Here is a 13,489-nt window from a genome sequence, read left to right as displayed (position 1 = left end):
GGGATGCTTTATAAGCACTAAAAATATTACATAGATAGTCAGATAGATACGTATGTAACATAAACAACAACAAATAGCCACTAAATTATGAGCAATCTAAAAGTTTTTTTTAATTAGATGCACACAGGAACTCACTGGCCATATGTCCATTCTGCAAGTGCACAGAAGGGCCCCTGGCTTGAGGGCCACCAGTCTGGTCTCTCAATTTTCTCCTTAGACACACATAAGGCCAGTGGGCGCTGCCGCAGGGCCCTGCAGTTGTATAGCAAAGCAGCAGAAAGAAAGTAGCTCTGACTACTCTGAAGTCATCTGTTGATCCAATGGGGGTGTGGAGACAGTGTGGAAAGCAGGCGGTCAGAACAGAGAGATGGGAGACTCTGCGAAAGGCAGATGGTCAGAGGTGCTGTGAGGGTCTTGGGGCCCTTGAACAAGTGGCAAAGCAGGCAGTTAGCGGCACCATTGGGCACGTTGAACACGTTGGCGACCTCAAGCAACAGGCAATGTGGAGCAGAGGTGCTGGTGCAGGCAGGTGTGAGAGCAAGAGAAACACCCAACGAGACGACGGCACGGCTTATTTATGTAACATTTATCCATTAATGGATGACAAGGGAAAGAAGAAAAGAGGGCAGGAAAAAAGAGAGAAAAAAGGCTGAAAACCTGATGAGTGAGGCCATGAAGTGTAAAAAGTTAACCACCACTGACACCACAGCTAGGGCACAAGAAGATGGAGTTGTTAGTCCAGGTTCAGCTTCTGACTCTGCACAGGGACCGTCTGAAGAATTTGTGTAGAGAGCAAGCTGTGAATAACAGTGTAGGGAGCACATACAGCAGCTTGATAAAAATAAATGAAAGGGATGTTGGTTTAAAAACAATTTAATCATTTCTCTGCTTATTTAACAGCTCTGTTGTTGTTGTTTTTGTTAATAGGTCACACAGCAATTTTGTAATAAAAGCTATGGTAAATTAATGTTAAAATCGGTTACGCAAATTTGGGCCGGGCTGGTCAGAGTGCAGGGATGTTTTTAGTCCTAGTCCGCTCCTGGATGCACAGTGCACAGAGGTAATAATTCACACTTTGCGGTAAACTGAAGATGAAATCAAATTTTATTTCACAACTAGAAAATAAATCAGGTATTAGGGCCAAAAGCATTACACCAATGATCAGTATTCTATAGATGATAAAAAAACACTGCCCTCACTAGTGTACAATCATGCTGTGTGTGAACTGTCTGCTTAAACCTACTAAAGAGTCCAAATTCATGGGAAAATTCTCACAGTTTCATGGTCAACAGTGTATTGTGTCCAATAATACTTTTGTTTAAACATAAAAGGTATTGTCCAGTGTGAGAGTTGGTGTATAAATTGTACATTACTCATATTGCCTGTCTAAATAAGAACATGTAATGTGCTAACTCACTTTAATTTTTAGCCATGCATGCCACTTCTGGTCAAATGTACTGTCTGTCTGGAGCCCAAATGAAAAATACAACTTGTAAAACAACTTGGTAATTTGATTGTTCTGCGTGTTAATTATAGACGTTTTTTCTTTTCTATGCTCAAGGGAAGTTGTTACGCACCAAAAGAAGCAGGCCCACACCGCTGTGAGAGGCAATCAGCTCTCGCTGAGGTAGAGGCAAATACCAGCTGTGTTAAATGCCAAATGAAGCGTGATAATTGCGTAGCACAATCAAAGAGAGGACATGCTTTCCCCTTTAATAGCCACGCAGGGAAGAAAAGTGAAAAGGTGGCTGTTAGGATGTTTCACAGTCAACCTTAAGATCAATGTTGGAATATAATCTGGAGCAAATTATCCTCCGCTGCGTGTCTCAGACCAGTGTCACGGACCAGAAGTAGCTTGGGGCCATGAAGCGTAAGAAGTAATACATTTTTCTTAAGAGCTTGATATTTGAAAATTCTTTGGACAGACTTGCCATTTGACATTTCCCACCAAGTCCCTTTAGCTGTCTGCTCCGGAAAAGCAAAGTTAGACTCTCAAATGTTGGGGACTTTTGTGATGAAACTGCGGGATCAGTTGATTTACATTGAAAGCGACAAGAGTCGGGGTGTTCATCAAAATGTGGCTTTCAGCGTTTGGTGAGTATTCTGCCCTGCAGTGGCCATACAGATGTAATGGAGATGCAGTACTGAAGACATAACACACTGCATTTAGACGAAAACTGAACAAAAAGAAGGGACAAAATGATGTATCTGAAATCTAATGTGAGCAAATGAGTCCAAATCCATCAACACTGGGGTTCCCACGGTTTTTATGCCACAGCCCCCGATGCTACCATTACCAATACACCTCTGGAAAAATGACATATTATAGAGATAAGATTAAGCAAAAAAAAAAAAAAAGTAATATGGATTTGCATTGTTTACTTTGTTATTTGAGCTAAATTCACAAATCCATGCCGTTTTCATCTAATAAGTATATCAAAATCACTATCAGTGTTTTGAGTTTTTTTAAATCATCTTGGGACCCCCAGCTCAGTGCTGGGGGTCATCGCGACCCCCCCGGGGCCCGCGATGTTACGTCACAAAAGCAAACAAACTGTCTGTGTGTAACTCTCCATGACCCACTTTTGTCTATTTCCCCCAACACTTGTGAACCACGGCTCTTGTACTTTAATCCGCCCATCACAAGTAACGCCATGGCACAAAATGAGTCTCTTCCTTTGCAGTTAACTGAATGTCACCACCTTTTAAACTCTTCTGAAATCTACTCCGAGCCCAATTAACATTTACCTTCAAATATCAGCTGATTACTAAAGCGAAGTCCCACATTTCTCTCAGCGACTCGCGTGCTAAACATGTTGATGTGCTTCCCCCCCAGAACCCCCTGTGGCCCATAAACTTAAGCTTGTCTTTAAGATGGCCCACTTCCTCCGGATACAATTAAGTCCAGTGCTTCGTGGCTGGGCAGAGGTCAGCAGAGCCAGAGGGGCAGCCGGGCACCATGTAACGCAGCCTGCCTGGATGAATGTTAAGAGAGTTCTCATGTCACCACGTCAAAAAAAACAAGATTTATATGGAAATGGCCATAACTGAACATCTGTGGGCACAACTGCAGGTATTTCAGCAACCCCAATGCACAAAAAGTATACAGAGCGCAATCACTTACAAACCATATTCATCTATAAATCATTACTAGAACTGAGCTGAACAACATATTGCATTGTGTGATTCTATTTTTGTATACATTTCATGCCGTGTGGCCCCAACTTATTCAGAATTAGTGACGACTGAATTTGTAATAGATGAGAATAAAAACAAGCCTGCATTGTCTCTTGGCAGCGTGCGTCTTTTCTCAGAAATGGTGATCTCTCTTTGCTGTTGTTGCGTAAGCCGCGCTCCAACCTCCCCTCAAGACGTTTGTTTGGGTCTGATGGTGACCTCGCTGCACAACCTTCCCCAACGGGACGCTGCGCAGACGGATTATTTAACGTGCCACCGAGCACCACGGACAGCACCAGCTCAAAAATGTGCAGACAGATAGATCTGATGAGCCGGAAAGTAATTCTGTTTTGTAAAAGCAAGAGGAACATTTTTACCATTCATAATGCATTGGATATAAGACTGTTTTTAGATGATGATACTTGATAATATGATGCCAATGGCCTGTCTGACTACAAATCACTCATTCAAAGATATCCATACTTAGGCAAGGTGGGTGAAAAGTGAGAACAAAAGCAGAACACACTGGTCAGAGAGATGGAATTGATCTGCCAACCTTCACTCTACCGCCTGAGCCAGATATATAACTTCACCTCTATTGTATTAAAGTTAGCAAATTCAATAAAATGTTAACTATGCTTTTTAATTGAACATGCTTAAAGTAAAAAAAAAAAAACCTTCATCACTGCTTTCTATAAATGCATTTTCATTTATTTTATATATATTGAATTAAAGAAAAAAAGAAAGAAAAAATCTATTATATTTTTTGAATTTGCAGCGGGCCAATTAAAGGGAATATATGAAGTTTAAAAATGTCCTATAATGTGTAGAATGAGCCCAGACCTGTTCACCCCAACTGCCTCTAAAATCCTGCACTGTCACACAAAAAGGTGTTACTTCAGGTCTAATGTGCTTAATACAAGCTTAATACAGAGACTGCAGTTACGCGTAAGACCTGAGGTGGCAGTAGTGAGTAGAAAATGACCAACCTGCATCTAGTCTCTTTACAGTAAAAAAAAAAAAAAAAAAAAAAACCTTCATCCGAGCTTTCTATAAACGGATTTTCAGTTATTTTATATATATTCTAAAAAATAAATACAAAAAAAATAAAAATAAAAGCAAATATATTTTTTGAATTCGCATGGGGCAATTAAAAGTGGGCTACCGGCCGCAGTTGGCCCGCGGGCCGTAGTTTGGACACCCCTGGTTTAGACACAGTTTCCCCCCTCCTCTCACCCCATTTTACACTTCTTTTTAAATTCTTCTGTTTTAGGTTTATAGTTCCGAGATAAGCATTCCCATGTAAGCAGCTTTTGCATAATAATCCGCATCACTTGCTCTACTTTGGGGATCTTTCCACATTCTTGTTTTTGCGTATCCCTTTGCATGAGACGCGGGGATTTGCAAAGAATAAGTTGTTTTAATTTGTGTAATCTCCACTCCAGTCATACGTAACTCAGGGAAATATTCTTGATTCACCCGCTCCCGCACGCCCACTCACTATCAGCACAAGGGGATGCTTTGGCCTGACATTTGCAGGGGCCAATTGTTGAGGCGTGAGAGCTTATCAGTCGTCTGCAGAGCGCGTCTATGTGTCTTTTTGCATACGTCTGGGTCAGGCGTGCACGTGAGGTCCTCCTTTTTGAGTCTTTGAGCGGGAGGGACAAGCTTCTCACGTCTCAACCTCCTGAGGTGACGTTAATGAGCGGGTGGTGTTGTTTCTCACCGGGGGGGGGGTCCAAATTAGAGATAGATGCTTTCACTGTCAAGCTAAATTGCCCCTTCACGCTCCCGTACACTTCCGCCCACTAAAACCGCCACCTGCCTACACTTAAATGCACAAATGTTCGCATCATTGTAATCTACTCCTGCTTCAACAATAGGCAGCACAGATTTGATGATGCTTAAAACGAACATCTCAAGGCGCCACATCTGTGTTAAAATAAACTGGTTTTATGTACTGTACAGCAGCCCGGCCTATTCTGGAGTTGAAGAAAAAGTTGTGACAACAAAACCTCCATCTGACAACATTTTGTCAAGGAAGCCTATAGTAAATAATAAAACTAGTTAACACTTGTATTGCTCAGAGCGCTGCAGTGTAGCTATTGTCACTTCAAACTCTGGTAAGCTGCTCCTGTAGCCACAGCTGCCCTGGTGATAGATTCACAGAAACAAAGCTGCCAATCAACCTTGGCTCCTCCGACCACCACCAATGACCCACTGAACACCACACTCAGACACAGGCGGTGGGTGAAGTGTCTTGCCCAAGGACACAACAGTGTGCACCAGCAGAAGCCGGGATTAAAACCACCAGCCTTCCGATGTGTCTTACATCAACTGGGTCTGAACTAAAGATATGCCTCTAATTCTGCGCCACCGGCAGTAACCATTAATCCACAGATTACAGTTAGACAGCAAGGTTTAGGTACACTTTGTTGATCCCCGTATAGGGAAATTCTGTAGGAGCAGTGGGCAGCTTCACTAGGCCGGCGCCTGGGGACCCATCTCCAAGTTAATGGTCAGAATCACCTGGCTGAAGGAGTCACTTATTGTACATGTTTTAGTGGTAGGGGAAACTGAAGTACCCAGAGGAAAGCCATGCAGACACAGGGAGAACATGCAAATTCCACACAGAAAGGGACCCGTCCGGCCCATGGATCAAAGCCGGGACCAGCTGTGAAGCACGAGAGCTAACTGCTGTGCCATCGAGCTGCCCACTAGTTTTCTATTGTTGAAAAGATCTTTAATTTTGTCATTAAAAGTTTTGGACTGAACAATTTGCATCTCATCTTTCTTTTGTTCAACTGTAATGATATATAATAATAAATCATATTTCTTGATTATAATGAATCTAACAGGAATAACATGATTTTTCCCTTTACAAAGTCTTGATTGCAGATGAACAGGTTTAGAGTTTCCTTCTGTAGCACAGAGAATGACCAAAAACAAAATAATTCCTGGATTCATAAAGTTTTCACGAAACAAGACAGTTAAGTCTGGAGCATTAATGGCCTTATTAAACATGTACAGCCTGATGGAATCTGCACTGCAAAAAAGCCCTTTCTTAAAATAAGAAAATTGATCTTGTTTTGGGGTAAAAAAGTCTTATTTTAAGTGAAATTATCTGCCAGTGCAGTAAGACATTTGCACTTATTAAGATTTTCTTAAAACAAGAAAAAAAATCAAAATCTTGAAAATCTTGTTTTAAGCCTTATACACTAGTTTCAAGTATTTATTTTAAAGACATTTTATCTTATTTTGAGCAAATCTATTCTTGATTTAAGTAAATATTGCTTGGTAGGATTTAGGCAGAGACCAAAATATGCTCATTTCTAGTGCACCACAGATCTCAAAATAATCTCATAATTCTAACATAGCTAGAGATTCTAGATTTATGCAAGCCTTGCTTTGAGGATCAACAATACATTTTACAAAAGGAGATTGCTGTGAAATAGCTTATTTTATTAATTATAAAACATTAACAATGTTTCTTAATACGGTTTTCTAACCAACAAAGTTTAAGATGAGTTTGAATGATTAGCAAATAATTGGAAAATGCATAGCTCTCTTTAACAATATTCCTTATAACAAAAGAGTGAAAGAATGCTCTTGCCAAAACAAAAAATTGCAATAACCAAATACATTCCAGAACGTCCTTGTAAAGGTGAGTGTCCTACCCAACAAAAGCTGCAAACTCTGCCATGGACTCTTTCATTAACTCAACCCCTGATAAACAGTTGGGTCTAACTTAGCTCCAGCTCAGACTCACAATAGTGATAACAAACACTTGATTGCACTTACGATAGCCAGGACATTGACCTTTGTGAGGCGCTATCTTCACTGATTGTCTAACGGAAAATGCTCTGATTGGTCTCCAGCTTTATTGACTGTTCTGACAGAACCATCACCAGACAAGTGCTTCTGATTCTGCTGTATTTGGCTACACCAGCGTCACCTGTTTTATCCCAGCTCCCAGAGTTGTGTCCTTGTGCGAGACATTTCACCCTCCTTGCCTGTGTAAAAGTATAATGTGAGTGGAAAGGTTATTTGCACAGACTGGCAGCCAAATCAGTCAGTCAGCCCCATGGCAGCTATGGCTACACAGGAACTTGCCACTCCTCCTTTGCAACACAAACACAGGACTCATTCATGTACAGTGAATGGAAATTGCAATGTGAGGTTTGGGTGTCTTGAAAGGAGCAAGTGCAAGTTAATAATGTATTATTAGTAATAATTTACTTTACTGCCTTCACACATTATATTATCAATACATTTGGAAGGAGACAATTCAAGACTTACTGAATGTACTTATTTTTTGCTTTGTAGTTTATTTGACTGATTTACATTTTTAATTGAAAAAACTCATTATTTATGGATCTAATGCAATAACCAGGTGGGCTGTTTATTTTATGGATATGTGGCCTTTACACCACCTTTGCTCTGCCTGATCCTGTCAGACCTCTGAAGCTAAGCAGGGAAGGGTCTGGGTGAATTCCAGGGTGAATGTAGTGTGTGAGTGAGCGGTTGGTGGTGATCGGAGGGGCCGATGGCGCAGACTGTTAGCCTTGCTTCCGTCAGTCTACCCCAGGGCAGCTGTGGCTACAATAGCAGCTAGCCATATGGAGTGAATGAGTAATGCACGAAATTGTAAAGCAACTTTGACCGTCTGGAAAAGCGCTATATAAGACTAATGCATTATTATAATTATATGTCAACCAGATTATGCATAAATAAACCTACATAGCTACTTGCCTACAATAAAAGTCTTTTTATCCACATTTCTATGTGCTCATGAAATTATACAGCTATGGGCTAAAAAGTCATTCTAAAGTCATTGAAACGTCATAACTTCTCTATACGGGAAGGCTGACAGGCAGAAAATGCACATGATGCATGGCCTGTCGCATTGTAAATGTGGTGACTGTGCGGTTCAGGCTTAACATGGGCAAAAACATCCACATTTTCCTTGCAGCTTTACAGCGTGCCATATATGCCCTGTAGGTTTACTCTGAATATGATGATATCATCATATCATAGTGAAGGGCAGGGGGCAAAACAGCTTTATGGGAGATTCACAGTTAAACAACACAAAGCAGAAATAAATCACCAACATCCCACCCAGCTTTTTGTTTTATTTTTAATAACTTTTGAAAACTTTCATAAGAAAATTATTTGACCTAAGTTTATGTGTGCCGACGATATTAAACTTTGTACCAGTTTTTGTTTCATCTGCATGAGCTCAGGAACGAGACAATAGCCAGGACACCTCCACTTTGAACTATCGGCTCTTTAGAACGTTGTGATGTCACGTGATCACGATCTATTGAGGGGGCGCTGATCTGGGGTCTGTCCAGCGTGACTCAGTGGCCGTGGCCCGTTTCCCTCTTGCCCTCTGAGTGAGCGGGGGCTAACGCGCTGGGACAGGTTGAGTCACGAGGCCCGGGACGCTGCAGTGGCGTGTTGCCTTGTCTGTTCACCTCAGCGATGGGACGGCCGTGGATGAGCGCTGACACGAGCCGCAGAGGAAGAGCAGCAGCGCGTCGGCCTCTTCTGCGGCAGCATTGATGGTGAGGGGGTGACAAAGTTCAAAAGCACGACACGCATTTAGGCATGGGACGCCGGTGTCTGCTGGTGTTTGTCAGAGCCTTTGGAGGATGGGCCTACGCACTTTCTGCCTTGTCGACATCAACAGGTGCTTCCCAGTCCACATCCACAGTATATTCTCAATCTTATCTAAACTGACTTACTGATTTACTCTAAGTGTGCCTTATTATAGAAGCGTTACAGGAGACTAAAACACATAGACAGCCAAAAAACAAAACTCTTCTCTGTAAACTAAACCTGAGTGCAGAAACAGAATGGGCATTCATAAGGAACATGAAAAAAGTTAGTCTCTGTTTTCCACCCTCTTAGTTTATAACTGAGCTGGTGACAGACATGGCACTTCTAATCATTCTCGCATGTACATAGCTGAGGTGATGCGGGTCTAAATGCAGCTGCAAATCCAGACAGCACATTGTTCTTTTAAAGGATAAGTGTGATTGTGGTGGATAAGGCGGCTGTCGAGAACTGGCACTTCGTAGGGTGTTGCTCCCAGCTCCGAAACGTCCAATCCAATAAGGTCTCCGGGTCAGAGTTCATAAGAAAAGAATAAGTGTGATTGCGCCTGTGCGTCACTGGCTTAATTATTCCCAATTCGATTGACTTGGATACATTTTTTCCACATGAATTGTTAGCTTGTGTTGAAGTGCTCCTGATGACAAATCTATAAACAATCATGATCATTGTGTAAGACTGAGACACACACAAGTCTCTGGAATCTCTCTGCCCTGATACAGCCTAGCTGTCTTTACAATCTCATATACAGACCACTTGTAATTTACGAAGACCTTTATAGTACTAAACCACCGCGTGTGATTTGCATAATTGGTAATTTACTGAAAAGCAACAGCTGAAAAGTTTTACACAATCCTTATTGAATACAAAGCGGCTCTACAACCCCCTGAGGAGGTATGCTCAGTGTTGCAAGAAAATATTTGCCCTGAAAGAACCATTTTAACTCCAAATGGTTTGAAAAAAATGGTCAGACTTTTAATAACTGCGAGGGAGAAATGGAAGAAACACAAAGCGCTGGTAAGATGGGAGGTGTGCGGTTATTTTTTAAAAACCTTTGCTGCAATGGAATACGCCCGGATGACTGAGAGCATATGCAACTTACCGATATAATGTTATTTATGTTGTGTCATGTCGTTCTGAGCTGTTTTATGTTCCCTGGTGACGGCAGGCGGCAGGAAGATGATGAAAACCCACTCAGACAGGAGATTCCAAAATGTCCACACATACTGCTGTGCCCCGGGACATCTCTCTGAACGTGATGGCGAGATTATGGACGTCCTCGCCCCCCCGCCTCCCTAAAATTATTTGCCTGGCTCCTGTTGAGAGGACGCGCACAACACAACAACAAGGTTACACTCTTATGAAAGTGCAACAAGACCAGCTCAAGACGTTAACCTTTTACACTTGACACTTTGAGAATTAAGCCCAATTTATATTCACCACCGAGACTTCGCCACCCCTCTGCGCCCGGGGGGGTTCACACTTGCCGGTACAGATATAGTCCTGCCTTCCACGGTCTGCATCTGGCCTCTGTCTGTCTGAGAAAAGAAACTGAGAAAAGGCGCGCTTGGAAATCGCAGCAGAACAGCTGGCTGCTCAGGAAAGCATGCTACCCCCTGGATCACAGCGAAGCCAGCTTTAAAAGAGGCTAACTAAGAATAGACCTGCCATATCTGAATCACCGTCTATGGGGGTGTGAGAATCAAATCTGCAATATTACATGTTTTATTTCATTTCAACTGATCGGACTCTGTGGAAAGTTGTCTGAAGTTTCATCTGAATCTGAACAAACCTCGTGTTTTACCATCACCATGTAGTCAATGTCAAGTAGCAACATCTCCATGACGATGAGCTTGCAATGTCCTGCTCCCTGTAAAGGTACACCGGTATGAAGGAAGGCGAGCCTGCTCACAATAAAGACGCATTTAGCGAAGCAGTAATTCAACCTGGATGGACTCAAACAGACAAAAGCAACGAGGAGGAAGATTCATTTATGATCATTATTATGTTTTGGGCGATCAGACCCCAGCAGTCGACATCGATATATGAATTAAAGTCAGTATGGATGAGCAGGCTGGAGTTAAGGATGTCTTCCCCCAGAGCCTGGACACTGGTGGTGGCATGGAGACCCGTGAAGGATGCAGCAGGAAGAAGAGGGTGGATAGAAGAGGGGGTGAAGGAGTGGAGGTGGGTCACAGCACAGTTGGGAAGTGAACAAACCATGATTGCTGGAGGCTTAAAAGCAGGACCGAGGGCGATGATTGGTTGCATCGGAGGCGCGGCTGAGGTGGAGGTGTGGCCCTCACAGAAGCGATCATTGGCTGGAGGTCGGTGATGCTGAAAATAGTCTCCTAGGTTGAATTAACGCCTAGGCTTCATAACACCTGTAAATAAATAACTCTTTGTATTGTTAGGACAGGACAAAACAAGTATTTCCATCATTTGAGGACGATGTAGAACACAAGTCCTAAACCTTATTGCAAGATTGGACTGGTGCTTTGGCAGGGGTCTATCGGCCATTTGTTTCACAACTTCTTCCTTTGCTCCCAGAAATTGTCTCGGCAAAACTGTTGTATGAGCAGCCTTCTGATTTACAAACAAAAGCTTGGACCAATGATATCCAGTTACTCTTGTTATCCCCTATGTACTGGGGACGTATAGGAGCAACTCATTGTCTCACTGATGGTCATGTATGATGCATGTGTCAGATTGACGGGGCACTGGTTGGCCGACTCCTGCCCACTGCCATCCAGTCACTCTGCATTAATTCCGCAGTGATTTGATGCACAGCTCGGACCAGGGGAACGTGTAGGAGCCAGGAGAGTCACACCAAGGGCCAGAGGGGGCTCGGTGTCAGGGTGATGTCACCACAAGATCCATCTGACCTCAGGTGGACAGGAGCAAGGAAAGAGCAACTAAACAGAAACAGTGAATATTGTGATCAGATGTTCTTCCTGTGTAGAACTAGTTTAAGTTTTTGATTATTTTCTTGTAGTGGGATAAAGTTTGTTCATCTTTTAAAGAACTGGGATGTGAGAAATGGGTTTGGACCACAACTCACAACAAACAATTCATTGCCTTTAAAATTGCGGCTGTATAAATGACATTATTTTTAGGCACCATTTTTTTGTTTGGGTTAGGGTGATGAAAGGGGCGCATATTTTGTCCTCAGGTGTGGTCAAACTTTTTCCTAACTTTCTAAACGCATTCTACCACACCAGCTCTTATACCCATACAAATCTGTAAAGAACACCTATATATATAATATATATATGCAATCTTAGTCACATTTAAAGAAAGAGCCAATAAAAATAGAGTTAGAGTTCCATTTATCTTTTTAGAATCTGCAGCTAGACTTAAAAGTTACAGGTGTTTGTGCAGAGAAATTTACAACTTTGATTTTCAAAGTTAGATAATATAGTGAGAACATTGCTTTGTTGAAAATCACTTCATAAAACTTCCAGCAAAATCCATATTTTAACCGTTAAAAAACAGATTGTCAAAAACATTCATCTTCATTATACAGTCATCAACACAATCTTGACATTTCTGCCAAACTATTCCTTTTTTTGCTGCAATTAAGATTCCTCTCACTACGAACAGCTATTTCGCTCAATTTAACGTGTTGTGAGTGGGACCGCTCTGGCATTTGGTGATTCGGAGGTTATCTTATTAATTAAAATTGGAACAGAAGCTTACAGGTGCAAAAGAGACTTCTAGACTACTAAAACTGAAAAAAGGTACAGCATTTTCTAATAATTAGAGCATATATATCAAAATTATACAAGTTCATTCATAATGTTTCAATATGACCAGAGTGAATGGTCGGATTGACCAAATGTTACTGGCGCATGTAAAAAAAGGCATTTTTTTTAAACTCTTGACAAAAAGTAACTAGAAACAAAGGTGATGCCTGTACAGAATATGAAAAAGCTAGATACTACTTCTGTTTGTGAAAAATTGCACGTAAACCCCTTCACGCTAAACCATATGTACTTGTCAGTGCAAGTAAATGAAAACATACTGTATGTAAGTCCGTGTTAACGCCGCTGAGCTGTAGCGGTGCGTCGGCACTAATCTCACAGTAAATTGTAGCCAGTGCCTCAAAACCTTCGTCTCTTCCAAGCCCATAGGTTATGTTCATGACATTGAGTTCAATGTCATAACTTCAGATGGAGGCAAAAGCCTACTGTATGTAGCTCTATGGGAGACTTGATGAAAATGTGTTCAAATGTATTGGAACATACTGTGTTGAAAATGTTTTGTTAAAATTAAAATAACATCATTATTGTGATATCAAGATAATTACCACAAATAAAAACAATTATTATCATGTTTAACAGCCCTATACCTTAACATTGTGATTGAGTCTACAAAACTTAAGAAAGAGAGGGAACGCAAACCAAAAGTTACATCAGAGGTGAAGATGTGGAGAAAAATCTTTAAAATTATACATTTTCTTTTCTTAAAAATGATCTAAAGAAGGCTCTGCTAAAACAGTATCATTAATCGATATAACTTTGGTGTACTGATATAACTAATGTACTCTTAACTGATGTCAATCATGCCTGTGTGCCTGAATAATGCCACCACTTCTTAAAACTAAACTGAAAACAGAGACATTCTTGCTTGGCAGGGAGGGAGTTGAACTTTTTGCTAGTTTTTGTTTCGTGTGGATAGGCCCAGTAATTACAGA

The 13,489-nt window shown here is 41.5% G+C and overlaps 1 protein-coding gene across 1 annotated transcript in view; it reads left to right on the top strand.

Annotated features, from left to right (window-relative positions):
• Positions 1 to 13,489, top strand: part of c1ql1l (complement component 1, q subcomponent-like 1-like) — an 80,841-nt gene that overhangs the window by 4,688 nt on the left and 62,664 nt on the right. The window lies entirely within an intron of this gene.

Source organism: Gobius niger, assembly GCF_951799975.1.
Source record: "Gobius niger genome assembly, chromosome: 19".
Taxonomy (NCBI): domain Eukaryota; kingdom Metazoa; phylum Chordata; class Actinopteri; order Gobiiformes; family Gobiidae; genus Gobius; species Gobius niger.
The sequence above is the reverse complement of the archived record's forward strand: the minus strand, read 5'-3'. Positions and strand labels throughout refer to the sequence as shown.